The sequence below is a fragment of the Aotus nancymaae genome, unplaced genomic scaffold (assembly GCF_030222135.1).
Source record: "Aotus nancymaae isolate 86718 unplaced genomic scaffold, 86718_ANA_hifiasm-v0.15.2.pri h1tg000010l, whole genome shotgun sequence".
Lineage (NCBI taxonomy): Eukaryota > Metazoa > Chordata > Mammalia > Primates > Aotidae > Aotus > Aotus nancymaae.
In genome coordinates, this window is record NW_026988421.1 from 45,829,807 (window position 1) to 45,846,972 (window position 17,166).

General features: G+C 34.7%; 1 long non-coding RNA gene across 1 annotated transcript; it reads right to left on the reverse strand.

Moving 5' to 3' along the window:
• Nucleotides 1-7,187: 7,187 nt before the first annotated feature.
• LOC135273945 (uncharacterized) lies at nt 7,188-12,987 on the reverse strand. Its single transcript, XR_010341703.1, has 3 exons — nt 12,865-12,987; nt 11,922-11,969; nt 7,188-7,267 (listed from the first exon to the last, which is right to left on the reverse strand). It is a non-coding gene; the product is annotated as an uncharacterized LOC135273945 (long non-coding RNA).
• Between the last annotated feature and the right edge of the window lie 4,179 nt (nt 12,988-17,166).

The window sequence follows — 17,166 nt, forward strand, 5'->3', positions numbered from 1 at the left end:
GCTAGGAGAAAGAGGAACATGTACCACTTTTTGAACTGCTGCCTCTCCTAAAAGTTTATGACACACATCCTTAGCAGCACGCAGGATCAACTCTTCACCCTTAGTAAAGGGCTTCTTAGCTTTAGCAATGCAGTTAGCTGCTAAGAAGGATGCTCTCAGTGCAGACACATTTGAGTGGTGGCCTTCAATAACTGTTTCTGTTCTTTATGTTCACGTTTTTTCTTTTGAAAAATCCATAATTTATTATACAACCTATAATTTAAATATTTTCTTTTAAATGCAACTTTTTTGTTGTTGTTGTTGGCAGTCTAAAAGTTTTTCACTTTCCCATTGTTGAGTCTTTCACCCTTTTCAAAAACGCTCTCCAGTAAGATTTGCTTTTCACTCATTTTCACTAGGTTTAGCTTGTGGGCTTACCGAAACTGACTGGGAGAGGTGCGCAGTGCACGAAAGAGGCGCAGATGGAAGTGGTAAATGAAATAATGGGTGGGCCATGTATGGACTGAAGTAAGTGTCCAATTCTGCCTTAAAGACTGCCACTAGATGTAGCTGTACAACTGAAGTACATCAACTTACTTGCCACTATAAAATCTGCCATGAGATGCAGCTTAATTGTCACTTGCCACTTACTCATAGGGTTTTGAGATGAGTCTGCAAGCAATCAACTCAATGCAGTCCGACCTCTCTGCTAAGGTTAATCTGTATTTACCACTACTCCCCAGTGCTAGCATCACCAGCTCAGCTCTACCTCAGATTGTCAGGCATTAGAGTCTCCTAGGGAACGTGCAGCCTAGATCCTTTGCATACATAGTTTGTAATAGGGTTTGTGCTCCTTTGAGAATGTAATGCAGCAGCTGATCTGACAGGAGGAGAAGCTCAGGCTGTAATGTGAGTGATGGGGAGCAGCTATGAATAGAGATGAAGATTTTCTCAGTCACCTCCTGCTCACCTTTGCTGTGTGGCCCAGTTCCTACCTGTGGCCCGCGAGTTGGGGACACATGTTCTACCACATCCAGCTATTTTTTTTTCCTTGTGGAGACAGGGTTGTACCATATTGCCCAGGCTGGTCTCGAACACAAAATCATAGCAATCTGCTCACGTCGACGTCCTAAAGTGCTAGGATTACAGGTGTGAGCTACTGCCCCTGGCCAATACCATGCTTGCTTCATCTATTCATCCATCAGCAGACACTTAGGTTCTTTCTATATCTGGACTTTTGTGAATAATGCTACAGTAACATGGAAATTAATTTATCTTTCAAGAAGGTGATTTAATTTTCTTTGGGTATAAATCCAGAAGAAACATTGCTGGGTTAAACAGTAGTTCTAGTTATAAGTTTTGAGAATCCTTCATACGGTTTTTAATAGCTTTATCAGTCTGTTCCCTCCAACAGTGTACAAGGGTTTCTTCACACCCTTACCAACACTTGTTATTCTTGTTTTTTTGATAGTAACCATCCTAACAGGTATAAGATGATATCTTATGATTTTGACTTGCATTTCCCTGATGAATTGTGGCAGTGAGAACCTTTTTATATACCTATTGGCCATATTTGTGTCTCTTTGGAAAAATACCAATTAAAATCCTTTGCCTATTTTTAAATCAGCTTATTATTTGCTACGTAGTTGTGTGAGTTTCCTACATATTTTGGACATGAGCCCCCTATCAGATATGTGATTGACAAATATTTTCTCCCAACTCATAGGCTGCCTTATTTTGTTGTTTCCTTCCAAGTGCAGAAGCTTTGTAGTTTGATATAGTCCCACTTGTTTATTTTTGCTTTTGTTACCTGTGCTTTTGGTATCCTATCCAAAAAATTATTGCCAAGACCAATGTCTAAGAGCTTTTCCCCAGTGCCACCTTCTAAGAGTTTTACAATTTCAGGTGTTCCATTTGGGTTGTTAGTGCATTTTGAGTTGATTTGTATGAATTAAGATAAGGGTCTAGTTTCATTTTTGTGTGTGGATATGCAGTTTTTCTAACAAAATTTATTGAAGCAACTATCATTACCCATTGTGTCTTCTGGATGCTCTTGTTAAAAGTTGGTTGGCTATATGTGCTTGGGTTTGTTTCTGGGCTATTTTGTTCCATTAGTCTAGGCATCTATTTTTTGCCAGCATCACACTCTGATTGCTATAGCTTTAAATTATAATTTTGAAATCAAGAAGTGTGATGCTTCCAACTTTTCCTTTTCAGGATTACTTTAGCTATTCAGAATCTTTTGTGGGTCTACAAAATTGCAGAGCTGTTTTTTTCTTTTTTCTTTTTTTCTTTTTTTTGAGACAAGGTCTTACTCTGTCACCAGGTTGTAGTGCAGTGGCATGATCATGGGACATTGCAGCCTTGACCTCCTGCATTTAGGTGATCCTTCACCTCAGCCTCCTGGGGAGCTGGCGCTAGAGGTGTGCTACAATACCCAGTTATTTTTTGTGTGTGATTTTTTTTTTTTTTTTGTAGAGATGGCATTTCGCCATGTTGCCCAGCCTGTAGAATTGTTTTTTCTGTTTCTGTAAAAATGATATTGGAACTTTGATAGGGATTGCATTGAATTTGTGTATTTATAATTTATTGTTCTTCATCTTGCATTCTCTCTTGCCTTAATTCTCTCCTATTCTTTTTCTCATTCATTGTATTTCAACCACAAATTATTGCACCTACAAGGTTTTCAAACATAGATGAAATTCTTTTGTTTTATGTAACTATGCTAAATCATTGCATGTGTTCAGCTGAAGTCTACTCTTTATTCTTCAATATAAGAAAAATATAAGAATATGTTCAATTTCAACTGATTTAAAACTGTTTATCACCTCCCTAACAAAGCTTTGGTAACAGAATACAAATTATTTGTAGTAGGGAGTATACTGAACTGCTAAACCGTTCTGTATGTTAAGTTACCCAACTTTAACAATTCATCACACAAAACCTCTGATGGACTTTCATTCCATAATATTGTTTCTGCTGCAAACATGAACATGTTTGATAAATACAGATTTTTCTTAAGCACTGATGTTTGAAGCTAACATACACACAGACCCACAATCATGTACTTGTTAGCATCCTCATGAAACAGATAAGTGCAATATATTACAATATGCTTTTTTTTTTTTTTTTTTTTTTTTTTTTTTTTTGGTATGTTAGTTTCTTTCAGGGAAAAAAAAAAAGTACCTTCTCGGGTTTCTGTCTCCCTCCTCCAGTTCCCTCACACAGATGCAGCCTCATGTTGAAGAATTTGATATGTGAGATATATTTCATCTTATCTGCCTTTTCTTGTGTGTTTATCAGCTTTTAATTAAACGAAGTTTTCCAGAAATAGAAAATGTCTTTACTATAATTAGCTAATCAATGAGGCCTTCTACCCTTGTCACTTTCCTAGATCCCTCGCCATCACTCAAATTCCAGTTTATTCCAGAGGAATCAGATGAAAGAGCCAAGAGAAAGGACAGGAACTAGTTTCTGTAGTCCTTGGCTTCCCAAATCCTGTGTTTCAGGTTAAATCTTCTGCTCTCCCTTTTGCATGCTAATATCATGTCAAATCAAATCCTAATAAGCCTTTTGTTCCAAAAAACACAAAGTCAGGCAGTTAGCAAGCACGCGTTTATTGTCCTATTGCTCTAAATTTTCTGGAATAGTTAAACAATATGCTAATATTTCATATCATTATTTTTATAAAATCACAATCTGAGTTTTAAGGTTGAAAATCTTGATACTCCAAGGTGATCTCCTGAGCAGTGACATTGATATATAGTCACTAGATAAAATACAGGATACCTAGTTAAATTATAAATTCAGATAAAAAAATGATTTTTAGTAGAAGCATTTTTAGTAGACATATAGCCATTGGGACATACACATGGAAAACAAGTATACAAGTGTTCATCTGAAATCCAAATTTAACAGGGCTGCCTGCATCTATAGTTGCTAAATATGCCACCCTAAATTGGCACCAGTTGGCAAATTTTAGAAATGCATGCTTTTAGGCTTCTTCTCAAATCTACTAATTTAGGGTCTGAAATTCAAGAAAAATCAAAGGTGATTAATATACATACTCAAGTTTGAAAAGCAATAAGAATACCAGTAGAACAGTTAACTTAATTCTCACATATTCATTTTCCTCTCTTCTGTGCAAGGAGTGTTGAGTACTAGGTAGAGTTAGTATATGTGATATTATTGACATGCTGCTATAATAACTGTTCATCAAATTAATACTTTGTTCACAGAATCTGAAAAATCTATTAAATTTGTATCTAACCTCTTGTACTAATACTGTGACTTCCTATGCAAACCTAACTGACCATTTTGTTTCTGAATTGTCATTGTCTAGTTGCTAACTGTATTCTTTCTTTTTTTTTTTTTTTTGAGACGGAGTCTCGCTCTTGTTACCCAGGCTGGAGTGCAATGGCGCGATCTCGGCTCACCGCAACCTCCGCCTCCTGGGTTCAGGCAATTCTCCTGCCTCAGCCTCCTGAGTAGCTGGGATTACAGGCACGCGCCACCGTGCCCAGCTAATTTTTTTGTATTAGTAGAGACGGGGTTTCACCATGTTGACCAGGATGGTCTCGATCTCTCGACCTCGTGATCCACCCGCCTCGGCCTCCCAAAGTGCTGGGATTACAGGCTTGAGCCACCGCGCCCGGCCGCTAACTGTATTCTAATCTGCTACCTTGTCCTATACTAAAGTGATAAAATAATATCAAATACAATTTACTAGATGCTATCAAGAATTTCATGATGCTTTATATACATAGTTTTCATTTTGTTATAACATTAAAAATGAAATATAAATGTCTCCTTTTTCTGGTTAAACAATCTGAGGCTCAAACAGGGTAGGTAACTATCTCCCAGTTCCATGGGAAAGAAGTGAATGTCAGGGCTGGGACAACATCTGTTTCTTCAGGTTTCCCACCACCATATTATTGTGTTAGGCTACACATCATAGAGGCTGGCCTGTAATCATGCCTCCTTCTTCTCCTTGCCTCTTAATTTTCTTACAATCTTTCATTTAAAATAAAGTTGGATTAAACTGCTTCTCTTCTTGAATTGCAGTCTTTCCAAGGAATCAGTGCTAAGTTTTTTTTGAAAATTAGAGTACTTTATAAGACTGATATGTTACAATTAAAGTACATCTGCATAGTTCTAATTAAAATTTCAATGACATCAGTGAAAAAATAAATTGTATATGGTTAGAGTGATTTATTGGCTCTAAAATGCAATTAATTTTAATGAAAGATATTTTCCTCTTTCATCTATTTTTTTTTTAACATAAACCCACTATTTCTTTTTTAGCATAAACCCGTATGTGCATTTATGTTCCTTAGTACAGATCCTGGAGATAACTGTGCCCTCCCTTCCTGGAAGCACTGGCTTGGGAGGACACAAAGGACACCAGGGAAAGCCATACTTGTTCTAAATCAATTGGATCTGAAGATGGAATTTCAGACACTATGCTAACTGTGTATAGAAAATAGTTCTGATACTTTAAAACATACTATATAGTTAATAGTTTAGCACATGCATAACATTAGTATCAGGTGGGCATGAATTTGCTCACTTAATTTGCTGATAGCCCTTATGTTATTGTTGTCATTCTAACAATTTAAATACCTAAGTTCAAGTGAAAAATAAGCACTACAACATTGATGCTTTTTTATAATCTCTCTTCCAATACACAAGGTCCTTTGCTTTAGCTTTGCTTGTAATAGCTCCATCTCTAAACCTAACAGACACCACCAATGTGTGTGTAACTAATTATTATTTTTTTTTTTACATATTTTAGATGAAAACAAACAGCCTTTTCCCCAGGTTCCTTTACAAGGCTTCATTGTATAAACAGATACTCTTGCTTGGCCATCACCTTGGTACGGGAAGGGGGTTCCGATCCAGACCCCAAGAGAGGATTCTTAGATCTTGTGCAAGAAACAATTCTGGGTGAGTCTATAGAGTAAACTGAAAGGAAGTTTATTAAGAAGGTAGAGGAATAAAAGAATGGCTACTCCATAGACAAAGCAGCCCCAAGGGCTGCTGGTTGCCCAAATTTATTGTTATGTCTTGATTATATGCTAAGCAAGGGATGGATTATATTCATGCCTCCCCCTTTTAGACCACATAGGGTAACTTCATAACATTGCCAGGGCATTTGTAAACTGTCACAGTGCTGTTGGGAGTGTAGCAGTGAGGACGACCAGAAGTCACTCTTATTGCCATCTTGGTTTTGGTGGGTTTTAGCTGGCTTCTTTACTGCAATCTTTTTTATCAGCACAGTCTTTATGACCCATATTTTGTGCTGACTTGCCATCTCATTCTGTGTCTTAGAATGCCTTAACTGTCTGACAGTGCAGCCCAGTAGGTCTCTGCCTCATTTTACTCAGCTCCTGCCCAAGATGGAATTGCTCTGGTTCACACACCTCTGACAACCTGACCAGATTCTCTCTTCTCAACCCATAATTTCTACACTTTCCAGCTAAAACCAATATGCGACTGTGGAGGAAAAAGTATGTAAAAGTAAAGTTCTGGGTAAATGCAGGTTAGTAAGTCAATGAGAATCTGGGGATCAGGGAAAGTTATGGAAATGAGGAATAATTCAGACGTACTGGCCTATAGAAGACATTTTAAGGGAGAGATGATTTTATTGCCCATGATCCAAATTCTTAACATTGCATGACCTCACTCATCTCAGCATTTACCATTTATGGATTCATTTGAGTTAACAAGGATCCCTTTACATAAGAGATCATAAGAGATCAATATTTCCAGTCTGCCTGAGATAGTCCTGGATTAGCTTGTTGTCTTGGCATAATTGTTAAGAGCATCTCTTTTGCTTGTAAAATTGTTGTGTTGGACAAATTGTTCTACATTAAATTTAAGTATCACAATAATAATTGGATGTATAAAAAGGCACCATTACATATTTGTTAAAAGGCACCACTTTCACTACTTTTCTAATGACTCTTACCTGAAATCGGATGCAATAAAATAAATGAAATTTACGGTAGCTGTTGGGCAAACTGATGTTGACTACTCCTAACTAGACCTGGAGGATATGTCATATAGAGGACTTGGAGAAATATCAGAGCAATGGAAAATAGCATTAAATAAGGAGTTCAGTAAATAAGTATATTGGGGACAAACTTTGCATTCTTAAGAGAAGAATGTTTTTACTCAAAATAACATGGAAGATACTTTCCTTTTTCTTGCTTTGTCGTCTTTTCTATTCTTTTTCCCACAGTCTCATTCTTTCTTCTTTTCCTCTTTCTCTTCTTTCCTTTTGAAACTGTAAACCAAAAATAAAATTCTAAGGACCCCCATCCATCTAAACAAGCTTCCTCTTCAGCTAGGGCTCTTGAAATTCAACCTGAAAGACTGATTCAGGCCATGAAGGAAAGTGGGGTCATATATGCCTCATTATATCTCTCTGGCATTAGCACCAACAGACTTCAGGTCTGATAAGAAACACTTTATACCCTGTTCTCTATGAGAACTGCTGGCTAAAAGCTTCATCTGTATGATAAAATTTTGGCCTCTACCACCTCTTATCACAAAACATTCCTTTCTTTGCTTCCATAGAAAAGCTTTTGAGATCTAAATAAATGAACTGTGAAAAAAAATCTGTGTAAATCAACCATCTGTAAGTGGCCCCCTGCCTGTGATACAGTAATACAATTTGTATGCAAGATAGTGAGGAAAGAAGAATGTCCATATCACTCAAGTAACTGGGAATAGGGACACGTGTGTGCTTCTTTATCATTATACTGATGCCATAATACTGGTATATACCCTTATCAGATAATTTCTATTTCTTGAAGTAAGACATTTCCCCCAAAAAATGCTTTTACAATCTGCCCTTGTATTTAACTATTGCCAGAATCTTTGGGCAAAGAAAGAACTGGTGAATTTGACAACTTTGGAGTGCTAGGCCATATGTTTATAAGGAAGACAGATAAATGTATTAGAATAGATTTGCTTGTTTAATATCTCTACTAGACTGGAACTCTATGGTAGTATAGACTGATGATATCTTGCTTACCTCCTTCTACAGTGTTTACCATTGTGCATGGTACCTAATATGTGCTGAAAATAATTTTATTGACTGAATACATAAATCATTTTAAAAGAATAACATCGAAAGAGAAAATATATTAATAAGATAATCCTAATCATATCAAGTAAGAAAAATCAGGAAACTAAATTGGATGGATACTGATATTTTCTTTTCTCTAAAATAATGTGAGGTTAAATTTGGATTATTTTGTTAGGATGATTTTTGTGTTTGTTTTATTATATGTTTTCTCATTCATTATATCTTTATATTGATAATTTCCAAGTATGAGTATCTATTTATTAAAATCATAATTTTAACAATCATAAAATAATTAGGTCTAGCATCTTATTATATGAGTCATATCTGTTTTATCTGTGGAGTACGTGGATTAAACCCTATGTTCATCACCCTAAAAAACTGAAGTCAAATAATCAGTATGTTTTTATTTAGGATATAATATATGCTTACCAATTCACCAGGTTGTATTAGTTAAAATTACATTTGTTTATGAGCCAAGAAGAACCTTCAAAAATGGATCCTTAAGCAAAGTAAAAGCTTACTCCTCTATCATGGAAAAAAATAAGTAGACAGTCAATGGCTACTATCAGGGAAGCAGGCTTCTTCTATCTTACTGCTCCATATGTAAGATCTCCAAATAGTTCAACATGGTTGCTTCAGTTTCAGACAATCAATAATATTCTAAATAGCCTATGGAAGAATGTTTATTGAAAAAAATTCCTTTCGTTTTAAGGAATTTTTCTGGGAAAAAAGTTATAATTTGTTCATAAATACCTTATTGGCTAGCACATAATCATATGCTACAACTCGCTACAAGGGATATTAAGAAATACTTTCTATTAGAGGCAATGCACCCAGCTAAAAGCCAGTTTTTCTGTTGAGAAAGATACTGAAATGATATTAAAGCAGTTTATTTCATACAAGATGAGGTAGAAAGAAACAAAAGAAGCAAAAGCAGCAATTCCTAATCTTGTAGAGAACCTCAAGTATATTGACCATGATTTAGGAATCGACCAGAAAACACAAGGATTAAACCTTATGATCGAAAATATAGGGGACCTAGATATTCATCAAAGAAAAGGGCAGACTGGATAGAAACAGAGAAAACATAATCCAGGCACAAAATATAAATTCATGAATGAATGAACAGAATATTGAGAGAATAAATGAACATTCAATTTTTTTGTTTGTTTTGAGAAAAGCTCAGAGTCACACAATATGGTGAAGGAGTTACTTTAACATTTATAACTTAACATTATAATTTCATATATGATTGCATTATACTTTTGGGAGCTTTGTGCAATTATTTATATCAATTTGTATTAATAAACATCTTTTTTGATATTTGTATTCCTATCGCTCTCAAAAAGGATAAAGGTAGAATATTCCTAGTATCTTAGAAATATTATGAGCCATCAGCTAATGAAACATATCCTTGTTGTACAAAATCCTTTTTTCCCTAAGTGTCATGTTTCCAAAGCTTATATGTATTTCTACTTAGATAAGACCTAATTCCCACTATGCAGAAAGATAATAATGAAGAAATAACTTTAAAAACAACACTCATTAATCTTTGTGAGATATTCATGAGGGAGGTAACTACTGCATAAATTATAAATTACATGCAAGGTGAGAGCTCACGAAATAAATAAATAAGTATTAGAAGCAAAATTGGGACAGGAAGCCTTGTTTTCCTTTAGTCTCTAGCCATTGTTGAAGGAAGGAAGACTACAAGTGTTTCACTAGTTAATCAGCATATGCAGAGATTGCAAAAATGAGACACTGCATCTAGTGTTTTTCATTTTGAAAATGGCCGCAATTGCTTACGAATTCTCCTAGGTGACCATCTATACTTCTTTATGTCGATGACATTATTCTTTACAGATGACTGACGATTACTGCTAATTAAAGTATCAAGCACTGACTTTCTTTTCTGAACTTTGGAATGATTTACTGGATTTCTTTAACTATTAAGAAAAAACATTTTTTCAGGGAGGTGGAAATTAAAGGTCTGAAATGTCTGTTTGGGATTGCATTGCTGGAGGGAAAACTTTCTAGCTGGAAATTTATTCTCCATGGTTAGGGTTCTGTGTTCCACCAATTTTAAAATGTGTTTTGTACAGGATTATCTATAAATGGTCTGACCTTGTAAAGGATAAATGCTAACATAATGGAAAAAAAGAAAAGAAAACTTGAATTCTCAGTTGCTAGAGACTAAAGTGCTTCAAAATAATCACCGATTCTCTTTCAGAAGCTTCAGCCTGCAGAAATAAAGTGGTTCATCCACAGCCATGGCATGTGAGTGGGAGAGAGCAGGGCCATTGCTCCAGCTATGTTTCCTTTTAAGAATGACAGGGCCTGAATCTGTTTAAAGACACTGATAAGATAATATCATCACTAGAAGCATTGCTTCTGCATTTCATAGAAGCAGATTGTGAATGTCCTAGAAGCAGGTGATCCTGTCTTCTGTTATGAGAGTTCTGAAGTCTTGTCTGTCTGATCTTCACTCTGCTTTTACATTTTTGCTTATGACTTTATTGTATTACAAATAATTTAGAGTCAGCATATAAACCAGGTTTACTACTAGAATGCCATAACGCATAACATAATAGAGATAATCTTGAACAATTAAAGCTATGACACTCATTGAGTGTTAGGTTATTTTTTGACCATCGTAATCTGTAACACCTTATTTTAGCTACACAGTGCTATTTTAATGTACTCCTTTCTGCCAGAAGCATCCTCATATTCCACTATCCTCTCCTACTCTATTCTTATTATTATATTCTTATTTATATTTTCACTTGCTCTGAAAAGCATTATTACGTTTCAAATGTTTTGTGCAACAAGTTATAAAATATATGTATGTTTATCCAATGTGACATTCTTTAGGGAAGGTCCTTTTTTGAATCCATGTCTTTAAAATTAACTCATGCGAATTGATTCTGATCTATATGTGTTTAAACATTTTGTACTTTGTATTTATCTCTTCAAATTGTTCTTTATTTTCATATACTACAGAGACAGATGTTAAGATAAAATCACATATAAAATCTGTTTTTGTTATTTTGGAATAACTCTTACATTATCAAAAATATAATTCTTTTGGTTAAACAATTTTACCAGCTTGCAGCAAATAATGACAAGTTAAATGTCAGTGTTCCAAAAATTAAAATATCCATATTGGATCTTCATCTTTTGTCTTTGTCCATTTTCAGATCAATTTGCTTGTTTTGCAGATCAAAAATGTTCATTGGAAAAACATAATGAAGTTCAAAATGTATTAAAATATAATTCATGTAGATTTTTAAAAATTCGTGACTTAAAACATGCTTTTTAAAAATATATGTGGAAATAAATGCATGTCCATATCACATATCTCAAATTTTCTTTTGCTTCTTTCCAATTGAGAATGTGTGGTTAAAAAGAATAGAAGATGAAAGAGAAAAATTGACAGTACAGGTCATGTTTTCAGTATTAATATAATATACAACCTATCAGTTAAACAGATTTTTTAAAATATAATGTCCCTCCATATTTCATTTTTTTGGATAAGGCAAGGAGATAAAACATGAAAATAATCTATAAGAAGAAACAATTTATATTCTATAGGAAAACCCTACCACAATAAAATGTTGTAAACAAAGCAAAAATGATATAATCCATTACCAGTTACTTATGAAAATGTGATTTCTGCATATCTGAATAGAAAATGATGGATACTTCAAAGCTATATACTTATGTTCTGTTTCAAAATGATTAAATACAGACTTAAAAATTATAAATTAATCCCTTAATCACAGTTCAGTACAATAAATTATTATCTTAGATTATCCACAACTATGGAAGTATTCATACTGGTTCTTACCTCCTCCTTTCAACAGGTTGTACACATTTATGCTCCATAGGGGTCCATCTGAAGAAAATGTGAAAAAATCTGAATTGTTGTTTGTTGTGTAAATGATAAATCAACAGGAGCTAATACTAAATACCACACAGTATTTATTATTAAAAATACTTCATTTGATTCTCATAAAATTTTCATATTTATTAATTGAATACCATTATAATCAAATCACTTGCCCAAATTTAATAGCTGTAAGAGATGTGAACCCAGCAGGTCCCTACATTTGTTTGGGCAGGTTTTAACATGTACTGGCATGTTGTGCTATGTGGACGGTTAGCTCCATCCCACCCATACTCCTCTTCCTAAGCTGGACTCTTTCGGTAGTGCCTTCACTCAGGGGGAATGTCTTTGGCTAATTTGCACAAAGACGCTAAATGTGCCAGCAGGGGCTCTGGACCCAGGCTTGAACATTAATATGTATGATCCCAAAATTAATTGATGGTACTAATCATGTATTTTGACATACCAAGTAAACAGGATTGAGTCGCTTTTCCACTTATTTGTGGATATTTTAGAGGTCAGGTTCTCAAATAATTTATTTAATAAAATGTCTTGAATTACTGCATCTCAGACAAAAGAGAACAGGACAGTTAAAAAGAGAGGCTTACGTTCCTCATAAGTCAGAAAACTCCAACTATTCTTGATTTAAAGAAAATTATCAGTGCTCCAGAAAATGAAAACAAAGCCTCAGAGTGAGGTATCTAAAGAAGTTTTGCATCACTAAGAAGCAGCAGAGACAGAGAAGGCCAACAGTAGTAGATAACAAGAAATAGCAAAATTTTGGAAGAAGAAAGCAGGTGGAGCTGTGCTACCTGATTTAGCAAAACAGAGATGCTGAAACCTCAGTGGACTTGGGGAAGCCAATAACAGCTACCAGACTGGGGAAGAGTTATAGGAGACATACCTTGCGCCTTAAGAAAATCAGATCTTTAGACACGTTCCAAGAATCCATGCCATCCAATAACTGTGTCTTCTTCAGTACCAACAGAATTTTACTCTCTGAAGTCCTGGGCTCAAGGACACTGAGTTGAGCTATGCTTCTGAATGAAGGATCAGTTCTCTTGTTCTTGGGAACAGGAGAATTCACTTTAAGGCAACAAGAGTGAGATATCCAAAGCTATTGCCTGCTTGCATTTTTTATTGCTGGCTGCTAGATTTATTACTCCTGACCTCATTTTCCGAACCACTGCAGAAGCTTAGAGGATTACTCTGTAGAGAGACTGAACTAGAGTTCAGTGCCACCAATACTAACATTCAGAGGTTTTCAACAAAACAGCCAAGTCCCTACTTTGTCACCCTGTGGTGATATCTATTAGTGGAGAAGCCCCAACCTGCAGAGAGAGTCCAGTCACATTCTTTAGGGTTCTGTTCTTTAAATGTAAAAGTTTAAAAAGAGATTATCAGATATTCGGATGCAACTCATGTGGTGCACACCGAGGATTAACTACTCAAAATCCGTTCTATCTTCATTTCCCTTCTCTTTGTATAATGTGGAAGTTGCTTAGGATACCTTGCGGCTTAGGTCATGTGATCCTCTTTTACTCAGAATTTTCCCGATAAGTCTTCCAGAATTTTTTTTTTTTCTCAGCCAATATCTCCTTCAGTATGTTAACTCCAGCCTTTGTATTTTCTTCTGTTTTCTTGCTCATGATGCAGACATAATACCTGTAGGTTCTGCAGCTATCCTGAGACTGTAGGAAAGAAGCCAAATGGTAAGGTGGCTCAGAAGTATCACAGAGGAGTTTGGTGTTTTCATTACATTTTGAGTAGCTGCAATTGTCCTTGCTTTTTGTTAAAGTGAGGATAAGACGGTGCTATATTTTTAAGATAGTATTGGCAAGATATATATTTTTTTCCCAATATTTCATCATAAAAGTTTAAACATACAGCCAATTGGAAAAAAATTTTACAATGACTGTGTACATCTACTACCTGGATTTTATCATTCGTACTTTATTATATTTGATTTATCACACATCTAGCCATTCCTCTAGGCATCTAATTTTTGATGTATCTTAAAGCTAATTGCAGACCTTAGAACGTTATATATCAACATTAATTTACAGCTCTTTTGCCTGTAATGTAAAATTTACATAACAGAATATGGCTAAATCTTGTGTATTTGCTGAGTTTAAATAGATACATACATCTGGTAACAAAAATCTCAACGAATATGTAAAATGTATTACCCTAGACATTTCCCACAAGCTCCTTCCCAGTAAATCTTTGTTGACTCTCTTTCTACCAGAGACTAGTTCTTCTGAGTTTTTCCAGAAATTAGTTTCTCCAGCCTTGAATTTTATGTAATTGGCCAGTCCATATGTACTCTTTTATAGATGGCTTTAATTTAATTTAATACAGTTTGCATTTCTGGCCAGGCATTGTGGGTCACACCTGTAATCCCAGCACTTTGGGAGGCCGAAGCAGAAGGATTGTTTGAGCTCATGAGTTCAAGACCATCCTGGCCAACATGGTGAAACTCTCTCTCTACAACAAATACAAAAAACTAGCCAGGAATGGTCATGGGTGCCTGTAGTCCCAGCTACATGGGAGGCGGAGGGAGGATGGCTTGAGCCAAGAGGTTGCAATGAGCTAAGATCATGTCACTGCACTTCAGCTTGGGCAATAGAACCAGACTTTGTCTCAAAAAAAAAAGAAAAAAAATACTTATGTATGTGTATATAGTTTGCATTTCTCTGATGATTAATGATGCTAACCACAGTTTCATGTGCTTATTGTTATATATTTTATCTAGTGTTTAATATTTCCCACTTCTATTGATTTTTTCTTTTCTTAATATTAAGTTGTATGAGTTATTTATATATCCTGGATATAAGTCCTTTGTCAGATGCATATTTTCTGAATTTTTTTTTCAAGTTTGTGACTTCCCTATTCTTTTTCATAATGGTGTCATTTGATAAGCAGTTTTTACTTTTGATAAAGTATAACTTGCAGAATTTTTTTTTACCTTATGATTGCTTTTAAATGCCTTAAGAGATGTTTGCTTACCCCTAATTATGAATACATGCTTTAATATTTTCCTCCACATACTTTATGAATTTTGGCTTTTATCTTTAAATCCATAACACATCTCTTAAAAATCTTAGTGTATTAAATAAGGTAGAAACTAAAGTTTATTTTCTTATTATTAATATCAGTTACTCCAAAATTATTTGTGGAAAAGACTCTCATTCCCCAAGGATTGATCTGTCTCCTTGATAAAATACCAAATGACTGTAAACGTATGGGTCTTTTTTTGAGCTTTCCATTCTGCTCCATGATCTTCTTGCCAGTCTGCTCACCACTGTGTACACTGTCTTCACATGATAAATTTACAGGAAGTTTTGATATCAGGCAGTGTAAGTAATTCAACTTTTTTTCCCCTTTTTTCAAGATTCCTTGAAGGTTCTTTGCATTTTGTATAAATTTAAAAATTGCTTGTCAGTTTCTACTAAAATTCCTGCTTGCAATATAATTGATAGTCCATTGAATAGAGACATTTTGCAGAGAACTGTCATTTTAAAAATAGTTTTCTAAGCCATGAATAAGGTATATTTTTCCATATACTTAAGTCTCAGTTAATTTTTTTCAGCAATAGTTTGTAGTTTTTAATGGAGAGTTCTGGTACATTTTATATTTTATATCAAAAATTATATATTTTATAGATTCTATCATAATTTGAATTTTTAGACTTATTGTTAAATTTTTATTGCCAGCAAACAAATATGCAATTGTGTTTTTTGGTATGCCATCCTTATACCCTGGGACTGTTAGAAGTACCAGTCTACCATGGGCCCTGAACATCCCTGCACATTTTGCTGAAATGTACCAAGAGTACAAGACTCTGACCATTACCCCAGCCATTTCTTAGCATTACATTTGCAGCAAGCAAATGTGAAGGATCCTATCCCCATGCAAAGGGTAGTCTCGCTCTCTGTTCCTCCGCTGTGATTCAACACACTATGTGTGCTGGTGATTCCTAGTTGTCTTGGTATTCTTCTGTGGCTCCTGAGGAAACGGTGATACTCTGGGTACAGCTATTATCATGAGTAATACATTCTTTGTCTGTGACCTGAGCATTGGGCCTTCTGCCAAACAGAAAAAAAAAAGTGACAGACTAACTTGTTAGCATGTAAGTAGAATAAGATTCAAAACCCTTCACAGTTCTTGGCAACTCCATTGCTAAACTCCCTTATTAATTGTAACAGTTGTTTTTTAGATTCCTTGGGACTTCCTGTATAAACAGTCATGCTACCTGATAGTTCACATTTATTATTTAAAATTGACAGATAAAATTGTGTGTATTTATTGTGCATAACATGATCAAAACAAGTGTTAATGAGGATATAGAGAAAAGGAAACTCTAATAAAGATTTAATTCTTCCTTTCAAATCTTTAAGATTTTATTTTATTGTGATACTGATAGCTAGACCTTTAGTAAAAATATTTTCAATAGAAAAGTAAAAAGCCTTTGCTTTTAAATCCTAGATAAAAGTCATCTAATACTTAGCTACTAAATATGATGCCAGAAGTAGGTTTTTTGAACATGCCCTTTATTAGATGTTTCCTTCTCTTCCTAGTTTGGTGACAGTTTTGACCATGAATAGTGACAGAATTTAGTAGATTGTCTAAAACTCTTATAATTATCATATGTTCTTTCTCATTTCTATAAATATAATGGATCATGTTTGAATATTCAATGTGTCTCCTAATTTGTATTCTTGGAATAAGCCTTGACTGTCATAGTATATTGGTTTTCTTTTTTTTTAAACTTTTCTACTGTATATTGTTCATAACTAGCTACTCTGGCCATACATGAAAAGATACTGTCAAACTATTATCTAATGTAAATCTGTCTTTGGTTCAGGGTGGCAGCATTATACTGTGGTTTAAAATTTGGGCACTAAAGTTAGGCTACATAGTTTCAAAAATGCATCTAGCATTTAGTAATACTGATTTTCACCCTTCAAGAAGTTATTTAATCAGCCTTAGTTTAGCCATCTCTGAAATTGTTATTGGAAACAACAGTATTATTGTCATACAGCTGTAAGAATCAAGTAGGAAAATATGAATAAATAGCTGATAAATGAGAGCTTATCTTTATATGAGCAAAATATATTAAACATCTTACCTGATTGTTACAACAGGAATAATCAGGTCAAGTCAGGTATCTTAGTACATGAAATAATTACTATCTTATTACCTA